Genomic DNA, 11,089 nt, shown 5'->3' with positions numbered 1-11,089 from the left:
TGTATCCCATTTGCTTTCATTCCCAGCTCATATTTTCCTGTTACACGGCCCAGAACACCAGAACAATAGGAGTCAGGAGGAAAAAGGGAATATCCAATACCCATAGACGAAGCTTTACAAAAGCACTTCATAAAAATGGGAGAAGCGTCGCGAACGTCGCCATAACAATCGCTCCATACAAATAGACCGCAAAGTTCAATGCACACGACAAGTGACGTTATACTCCTGCCGATTTGAGGAGACATTTAATTCATTGGCAATAAACACAAGTCAGGTGCACTCTTTAATGCGGCCAACACCAGCAAAACAAGAGTGGTAAGTGTCGCTCACATTCACCTGCGCGAGAGACTATTCCGCAGTCGTGCACAGTAAACCGAGAGCGCCGCTTCCATTTTCAAACGCGTATTTTTTTCTTTAATTACTACAGTGTGTGTTGCCAGTTACGGGGACGGAGATCCTTAAATTGTAAGTTATTTTAATATTCATTTTAATTTATGTTAAATATTTAAATTAACTCATATGTCAGAAATTATATGCAATTAATTATAATATTAAATAGTTCTAATATTTTGATAAATATAATAGTAACAAATAGTGTTGACCGTTACATTTCTTCTTTATAATGATGAATACCTTTTTTGAAACTTAATAAGGTTTAACGAGTCCTGCATGCTTATTATGTCATATACTGGTGTACATACGAGCAGTGAAAGTGGAGCTGTTAGTCCGCAAGCAAATAACGGACGTCTAGAAAATTGTTACATAGAATTTGAAAGCTGTATTTTTCCGACAAATATTACACATATTACATTACAAAGTATCACGCGCTATTCGAATAAAGAAAAAAATATTTGTGCCTCGTATTTCCCTTGCGAATCTTTGAATTAAAGCAGTATTATTCCAATAAAACATATTCGCGGAACATATTCTGTTGATAAGATTTGATGCTTCAAATAATTCAAGAGAAAAATATTGTAGCTGTGATGTTAAAATTGTAGAACAGTGTTAGATTTATATATATATCTATATATATGTGTGTATTGTATAGGTGTAACATATTGAAAGCTCGGTGTACTTTAACAAAGACTAGCTGAGTCTGCGACTTTGTACCCATGGTTTTCGGAATAACAATACTTTATAACTTTAAATACTATATTTTATTGTTTGTAAAAATCGATATAAATGAGAATCAATTAAAAACACAAAAAGAAATATTATATTTTATTTATTCGTTATATATACTATTTTCTTTATTCGATAGAAATGATAAAAGACTATAATTATTAAAGTGCCTCTGTATGAGGCTTTAGCTTGACTGAGTAAGATGTAGCCATTATACATTTGGCAATGCATACCTTTTGACGACGTGACGGTAGAATTTTAAGCAGATATACTTATATTCTGAAAGGAATACTTTAATACCTGTGAATAAATTTTATATACGTACATATATTTCATTCACATATTTATTAAATTACACATTAATTTTCCTTTTGATACAAAGTACTTATATTATTGGTGGAAAACCAGTTAGTATTTAAAAAAGATTATAGTTAAATATTGAATATGTTGAAATTTTACAAGGGTATTAAATGCGAATTTACTGAAACAGCGATAATGTAGGGAACTTTTTAAGGATTATATGTATGTGTATAATATGTATGTATAAATATTATAATTAATAACTAATTTTATATTAATAATATATAGTGTAATAAAACATATAACTTTACAATTTTTAATGTATAATAAGAAATAATTTTAACTATCTTATAAATAGATAAAATTGCGGAAAAATGAAATGAATTCGTTTTAGTTCATTTGAATTAATTACGTAGGTAGGATATAACAAAAATATAGCCCCTAAAAGCTACTGAAACACATAGTTGGTAAAAAGTAACAACATTTTTATTTTTGTCAAATTAACTTGTTGAATTTCTATTTTACTGCAATATCGTGTTCGAATGATTGTTGTATGTAACATAGGATTGAACTATTGACCTTTTGCTATTTGGTTTAACGATTACACGATTGCATAACATAAAATTGCCAGTAATTAAAAATATTTTACCACCGATATTATTAACGGTAAAGTTTGTTAGAATGAATGGTTGTTTGTTGATCTTTTAGCACTTGGTTACTTGATTGATTTGATAGTTTTCGAGATAGATCACATTTTAAATCAACACGTAGGATATTTTTCACTCGAAAAGCGCCGCGGGATATGTCCGTCCGTCTCAATGTCTGGCAATACATAAATACATAAAATTAATTAGAAATACTAACTCTTTGACTCTTCACAGTTACAATCAAACTTCATATTGACATATTTTTAATTTAAATTTCTATTTTATATGAATAAAACATAAATCATTATAAATTTGATTGAATCGCCATCGTCGACGTCGCTCCACTTTGCAGGGTTGCATTTATAATTGCTTCGCATGAAAAGTCTCACAATCATTCCCATTCGAGATTTTGTTATTACTTCGAAATATACCCAGCTTTTAGGAACTGTCATAGAAATATATGATCTTATTCATGGAAGCAAATACTGTTTATGAAGTTGGTTAATAAACCTAGAGATAACAATGTTGTTTGTACATACACATCGCATAATCACAAAAATACATCTTATTATTTCGTTGTCTTATTTATGGTATTATTTTCTGAGTTTATTCTTCAGAAGTTTTATAATGTGCTTATACATATACATATCTTTGTTTTTTTCTATTAATCTATCTATCTTAAAGAGATTATTTAAAAGCTTTTTATAGTTTTTACTTTTTACCTACAAAGAGTTATTTTTTTAAATGTTAACATTTGTTTGTATTTAATGTGTAAATCACGTTTTAGCGGCATGATGGATAAATAAAAGTACACAGATATAACGTGAATAATACTTAAACTAAATTCAGATTCAGAAATAGTTTTCTCTGTAAAATATCAGTCATTATATGACTGGTCAAAACATTGCAACAATTTTAGTAAAAAAAAAAATACTGCGCAGAAAGGACTGCGTTAATTACCCGTAACATAAAAGCTTTGTAACGTTATCGATCCTCCATCCTTCCGCTCTACGAGATTATGGCAACATTACAGGAGATACTCTACACAGCATCATTTAACAGTGACATTCTGGGGATCTAAAAGCCTGTTAAATTATGTTTTTTTAAGGTATTTTTTTCTACAAAGTCCATTACTTGGGTATTCTATGTATCTGAAACTCAAAAGAAGTGGTAACATAATTTTTCACATGAAGGAACTCCTACGAGTTTCTGTCCTTTATACGAACAGAATATGAAGTATAAATATGTATTTTGAATATAGCGTTATCATGTAACGTAACTAAGGTCTCATGCCTGTCTCTCTATACGCTGTAATTACACTACTATATCACACTCTACAACTGAAAATCGATACTAATTTTATAATAGCTAAAGTTTGTGAGTTTGGATTTTCGTGATTATCTCCGGTATTTCTGATCCGACTTTAAAAATTCTTCAAATGTTATATAACCACACAAGTTTCTTGCTTATTCTTCTTGTGATGAGACAGCTTTCCGAATAAGCGGTAGATTTAAAAAAATGTTGACTATTCAAAAGTGCTTAAATTAAGTTTATTTGAATAAATGATTTTCTATAAAAAAAATATAAATATCAGGAAGGCTACAAAATATAAATATCGGAACTATAATAAAAAATATTACAAATAAAACGGGTAAAATATGATTCAGATGAAATTGCGTGGGGCAGCTGGTACCTTATAAAGCAAGCTGTTCTTCATTTCAAATATATGAGATATGGGTATCTATGCAATCAATATACAAAGTCCCTACCTTGGTAAAAAGGATCAATATATTAGGGTAGATAGATTAGTGTTACAAAGTGTAGCTTGGCAAAAAAGAATAGATAAATTAAGGTCGCTGGATCGATAGATTATGAAATTTCCATCAACATAATCCTATCCATTAAGTCAATGTTTTTAGCAAAATGTTTGTACAATGTCCGCCGCTCTTTACCTCTGATCACAATCACAATACATCACCATAATTGCCACTTAAAGACACTCACGGCCAGGAAATACCATTCCGTTCAATTATGCCTCCCATAAATTGAACGGGTGGCAACGTATTTTCGTGGTAAAACAAAAAGGATGGCGGATAAAATCTGGTAGAACGTCTTTTTTGCGACTGGTATGGCATTGTTTGCTTGGTGATGGACCACTCGATGGAAATTATCAGTCAAATAAGGATATGAAACACCAAAGATATATAATCTATACATATAAATAAAATTGGAGTGTCTGTTTGTAATATTGAAATAATAATAATTATAATAATCTCAGGACAATTCATACAGCGCCATCTAGTCCCAAGTTAAGCTAGCTGAAGCTTGTGTTACGGGTACTATCTAACTGTTACAAGTACATAGATAATTTTTTTTTCGTAAATACATATATAAAAAACACCCAGACCGATACAAATTCAAATTCAAATTCAAAATATCTTTATTCATGTAGGTCTATTACAGACTCTTATGATATGTCAAATCTACCGTCAGTTCGGAACTGAGAAGAACTGACAAGAAACTACTCGTATTTTTTTTTTAATGTTGTACATATTTACAATAATACTAATTCATTCAAATTCAAATTTGGGAGAATAGAGTGACCACCAGCATATGATATTGAAAAAAAAAGAAACAAAAAATCTAATCAGTGTTCGCAACCTGAACAGACCAGTCCCCACAAAGCACCCGTATCATGAGCCAGCCATCATTGCACTCAACCATATTAGAGGGAGCACATCGACCGACCACGCCGCCACAAGTTTGAACTTTATAGCGAGCATGACTGTTTCAAGTTACTCCACTACGTCATTTATATTATTTACAGCGGTGTGTCATTATGTCAATAATATAATACAAACTATCATACTCATGAATCGAACCCGCGACCATCGGACGTAAAGCGGTGTGCTAGACCGCTAGACCACCGAGGTCGTCAAAACCGTTTTTACTACATGCATATGAATATAAATACGGTACATACACCAAAATGTCATTTTTTACAATTTTTGTGTGTCTGACCGTTTGTTCTGGCTTATCTCTGAATTGGCTGGACCTATTTAACGGGACTTTTATTGGCAAGTAGATGATGTAACATAGGCTATCTTCATTTTAGAAAAATAAAATTCAATTTAGCTAATATTATATACATTTATGTATCGTATGTAAGTGTGTATGTCAAATAATATGTATTATTGATAAATTGGAATTTATGCGTATAAATTATGACGTAAAGTTACCACGTAGGAATGTTTCTAAACTATAGTATAATGCGCCGCTTACTAATTTCTCAGTTTGCCTTATGGTTGACTGGTAGAGAACCCCCTTAGGTGTTCAGTTCGCCATATGTACATTTATATATTGTGTTTGTGCATTAAAGTTATATAAATAAATAATATATTTAAAAAGATTATGGTTCCCGTGATACTTATCACACGTTGTAATTTCTGAGGTAGCTAGACCTTCTTAGTTCCTTCACTGAGGGGCACCTCCGTCTGTGAAGATCAATATTTGCGAGTTTGGTACCTATTTAGTACATTTTGAGTTAAAAATTATACAATAATTTTCTTAAAATAAAAGTATTTAATTTTAATTACATCTGTCCACAATTCTCCACTATTCGTTTTTTATATTTCAATGCTTTATAAAAACAAAATATATAATAACCCTGTTCATGGTTCAGGTATGTACATACTATTAAATTTGCCAATGCTAAATTAGACATCATTATAATTATAATTTAAATACAGTACAAGAATATGAATCACTTACTCGTATTATCTAAGACTATGAGCTTAACATTATGATAAATAGACGGCAAGTAAAGTGAAAGTGTTTCTTTAGTCATATCTTCACATATAAGCATATATATTTCACATTCTAGTAGTGAAAGTGCAAAAATTTGACGTGCACAAATAGGTAAAACTTCCTCAGGATATAGTCAGCCATTAATAAAGATGAATAATAATAATAATTACCCCGACCCCGACAAACTGTCCAAAGACAAACTGACCAAGAAATTATGTTAATTTGTTTTTTGGTAAGGAAGAGTGTTTTAAATAAAACTGTGATTTCTCATTTTATTGCAACAACTTAACGTTTTTTAAATTACATAGGGGTAATTATTATTGTGACATAGCGCCATGTAGTCCCAAGCTGACCAGAGCTTGTGTTATGGATATTAGATAACTAATATATTTATATTAGTTGTCTTGAATACATTTTTTTTTTCCTTATTTAATTAGTTGTTCACAACACTTACAGTATTTCAATATATACCATAATATACATAGAAAACACCCAAACCAATAAAATTGTTTCGACCGTGCGAGGAATTGAACCCGCGACCATAGGAATTAAAGCGGTATTTTCATCCACTGGATCACCGAGGTCGTCATGAATGAATGATCGTATTTCGCCTCACTGTTGAAGTGAATTCGAGTAAAAAGTGTTCTAAATCCATTCAAATCCGTTCTGCCTACATTTAAGCGTGATTTACTCACTCAAAACAAACAAACATTAACTTAATAATAATAACTCTTTATTGCAATACAAGAATAAATGCAAAAAGAGAACAGTATGTTAGAAAGTAGTATAATAATATCTAATTATAAATACTAAATAACCTTGGACAATCAACACAGCGTCATCGAGTCCCACGGTAAGCAGAGCTTGTGATATGGCTACTAGACAACTGATGTAAATACTATATGTATTAGATTTTGTATTATAAATACATACATAACATAGATACAAAACCCCCAGACCGATATAATCATACTCATGAATACAAATGTGTGCACCGTGCGAGGAATCGAACCCGCGACCATCGGAAATAAAGCGGTGTGCTCACCCGCTAGACCATCGAGCCGATCAGTATAATATAGAAATATAGTAGAAAGGGAGAAGACGTCCAAAAAAAGATAGAAGGATTGTGTGAAAGTTATTGTATAAAAGGATAATTAGTTCACATATGACGGTTGATAGAAATCAGTTTAAGAAGATGACGTACTGCACCGACCCCAAATAATGCGATAAAGGCAAGGCAATGAATGAGAACAGTATATTAGAAAGTACACTATAAAAAGTGGTCACACCGCTATCAGCAATCTATCACAAACATTAGACATCCTGTAGTATTGGTAGAATTATTAAGTCTGTAGAAATAAATTAAAGATTTTTGTCACGAAATCACATACAAAAAGTATTTTTAGTATATGAGAAATATAGTTAACATGTTTTATTCATATGATGGTACTTATCTTACCTTACCTACTTGAAATAATCAGGTTCTCGTGTCCTTAAACCCACTGTAAGATGGACGATGAACAAACTTCAAGGTTCTTGGGGTCGTATCGTCAGGTTGTTGACACTGAAATATACAGATACCTATTCCTGACATACAAGTTTGGAAGAAGTTTATTTTAAAGGATTAATTCATGCATGGCGAAGTTTTCGGACACAGAATTGACCTTATGATAATATTATAGCTCTAGGAAGGTATCATATATCAGATCAGATGGACATAAATAATGGTAGTTTTTTTTTACTACGACGGTAGCAAACAGGCAAAATAACAATGAAAATGATAACTTAGTAAGTACCTCTATTTATATGTATATACATATATATCTAGATCTATATCTTATTAATATTATAAACGTAACAGATTGTGGATATGGATGGATGTCTGTTACTCTTTCACGCAAAAACTACTGAACAGATTTTGATGAAACTTTATAATAATATAGCTATACATCAGGTTTATATATTGCATATAAATTTCAATCAGATGAAATCACATTTACAGACCCTACTGTCTGGAAATGTGATTTCATCTGCATGAAATTTATATGCAATATATAAAGTAATATACTCACTATATTTAGTAACTGTTAACTAGGTTTGTGTTACCATATGATTGAGAAAGCATTTTGTGTTAAAAAAGTTATCACTTTTCGTTTCCACTTGTATTTATGACCATGCCAATACAATCTCCTTAAACATTTATAGCACTTTCCGTGTATGTCCCATAGGAACGCAGTAAGTTCCACAATATACCTATGTACCTGCCGTACAAGGTAACTCCGAATAGTTCAATATTACAAGTATATTTATTAAGAAACTAGTAGCCCATCCATAACTTTCTGAGTTGTGTATATAATATATAGCCTAGACGCTCTGGAATAAGGTACCTTTCAAGCAATGAAAAAAGTTTCTCAAAATTTAACAGTGTTTATTAGTTAATGCGTTTTTTTAGCCATTTTAACCAATTACTACCAACCAGACCAAATATTATCTGTACTCTATTCGAATTTTCTTTCCCTCCTTTGAAGTATATGGTCTGTTTGGTCTCTTAGTCACCTCTCCCCCTATATTGGAAATAAAAAGAAGTGATAGAAAAGTCTATTCTAACGACTTCACTATTCCTATAAGATATATATCTTAACCTATATATTAAACAATAAATTATTTATTCATATGTGAATAAGACAACAAACATACATATATCAAACAACTCTATTACTACCAAACATTTCATTGGGGAGACATTAAAAATGATAAATTGTGCAGTAAATTCTCAAATCTCATTCTAATCAACACGCAACTAAGTAAGCATTACGTTAAGACTAACATAATTACAAGTTTTAGGAAATGGCACGTCTTTCGCACGATTTTCCTACAATGTTACTTAGGTGACACGCTATTTGTAGTCATTTGCATTCGCAATGAATCGCCAACAATCGTAATCCGTCATCGGCTCTATTACGGCATTCGATACACCCAAGAATGTTTAATACTCTTGCATAAATATGTTGTACAACAACCATGGCTCCTTTTCTTTGTTATTCATTAAATATAACACATAACAACTTAGTAATGGATACCATAATTTTCGTGCCAGTATGTTTGTAGACCGGCCAATGACCGCTTCTTATTTTTTTTCTGTGCAATCTTTATTGCGTAATAGGCAGCTTACTAGAGGTCGCTTCGGTTGTATGGTATCGAGAATAAACACGACCAATTGATTGTTAAGACATTCTTTTGTACTTTTCATTCAATCGCTTTTGGGGATTCCTTTGGCGAATTTTATCGCTTTTTTTCTTAAAGTTACGTCTAAATATTCTTTTGTTTGTCTTTTTATTGCCTATTGTTTTTAAGATTTATAGTTAAATGTACGATTTATACTTAAATTGATACTCGAAATTAGATTGAGCGAAATAATAAAAATATGACCCACTATATATACATATATATAATATAAAAGTTTATTTCAATAAAGATAGCTAAATTTGTACTTTACAGATTTTATAACACAGGTTCTATTTTCCTTTTATAATACAAATAATATAAACAGTCAATGTTATTTTTCTTTATTATTAAGAATAATGTAATAATAACTTGAGCAGTATAGTCTGTTTCTTCATTAAATATAAGAATATCTCCAACACGTCTGGTGGTCAAAAACTATGTCAATTTCAAGTGTAAAATTAAAAACGAGATATGCAAATGTTACTTGCGGCTACCACGCAAGCAGAAACACGCCACGCCCAAACGCCGGGTTTATAATGTTGCTAAATTTTAATCTTAATTTAAAATATCAACCATTATTACATTTTTATATAATTAAAATTGCAAACAATCTGAGGGACCACGTACTGGAAATTGCGGCGAATAACTGGCGCCTATAAAGAAATCAATAAAAATCCCTGAGTCTGTACTCAATTTGCCAGAAATAAAAGTAGCTGTTTCTATATAATTAACGTTTATTAAATATAAGTAAATCAATATTTATTTAAAAGAGCAACACACAAGTTTCTTGCTTATTCTTCTTGTGATGAATCTGCATTCCGAATAAGCGGTAGAATAAAAAAAACTTGACTATTCAAAAGTGCTTATATTAAGTTTATTTGAATAAAGATTATTTCTATTCTATTCTATTCTAATACAACAACAGAACCAGACACATCACAACCCCCTCTAATCGATCCCCCGTCCAATTCTAATGGGGATCGAAATTACGATGTCCTGAGCCGAGATTCGAACTCCTAGCGGTGCTCAGACTAAAGTCGTATCGTCAGGCAGGAGTTGGCCTTCGGCTGCTCCATAAGTCCTTCTGCGGGTTCGGGTGCGATCTGCACTCACTCCCTATCGTATGGTGAAGCTGTAAAGATCAGCTGCAACCTAAAGATGTACTGTTCACTTTTGACTACCATGATGTCCTTAACCTACAATCTCGCTGCAGATTACGGCGACAGAAATTCTCCGTATTCTAGTATGTAAGTTATCTATATTGCAGAAAACTTTTACTTAAAAATGAATTATTATTTGTATTGATAGTATTTGCTCTCTACGACATTAATTCGCCGTAATTAAGCAGCTAGTGTGTACGACTACCTAGTTGTATTTAATCTAATCTAAAATAGAGCCATCCACATTACTTAAATTACAAAACGTTACATTTCTACGCGACCAATGCTCGTATATTCGATATTCGTGTTTCGCGATAAATTATTTATAAGAGTGAAATATTTTTGTAACTACGGTCGCAATTATTTTCGAATTCACAGAGTTATTGTAACAGACGTATTATAGACATGCAATGTATTTTTTTATTGTTTTTTTTTTTATAAGACAGCTATTTATAAGGTTCTCTTAACAAATGAAATGAGTAAAGAACATAATGTCGGCGTTTTATTTCGTCTTTTCATAATATCCATAAAATTGCCAGACTTGTTTACTAACACAAGGAACAAATTATTTTTGTTGCAATTGCTATTTCATATAATTTACAGAAACCTTAAGTAAGTATACACCTTAAACCTCAGGAATTACTATGTTCATAAGTACATAAAGACCAATTCAATAGTTTTTGAGATTATCGCAATCATTCAGACAGACACGGCGGCGAGAAAGGAAAGCGGAAGAAAACTAATGTTTTTTTTATTATGGCATTATATATGATTGTGTTCATTAAGAAAACAGTACAGAGATATATTTAATTCTAATAATAGTTAACA

At 31.4% G+C, this 11,089-nt stretch overlaps 1 protein-coding gene across 1 annotated transcript in view; it reads left to right on the top strand.

Annotated features, from left to right (window-relative positions):
* The first annotated feature begins 318 nt into the window (after positions 1–318).
* LOC131853440 (protein obstructor-E-like) overlaps positions 319–11,089 on the top strand; it is a 48,189-nt gene continuing 37,418 nt past the window's right edge. The window contains exon 1 of the mRNA XM_059204326.1: positions 319–465. The gene's annotated coding sequence lies outside the window, so the exon portion shown is untranslated. The remainder of the gene's footprint in view (positions 466–11,089) is intronic.

Source organism: Achroia grisella, unplaced genomic scaffold, assembly GCF_030625045.1.
Source record: "Achroia grisella isolate CSIRO2021 unplaced genomic scaffold, CSIRO_AGI_Agris_v1 utg902, whole genome shotgun sequence".
NCBI classification, from domain to species: Eukaryota; Metazoa; Arthropoda; class Insecta; order Lepidoptera; family Pyralidae; genus Achroia; species Achroia grisella.
This window is presented reverse-complemented; position numbering and strand designations above follow the sequence as displayed.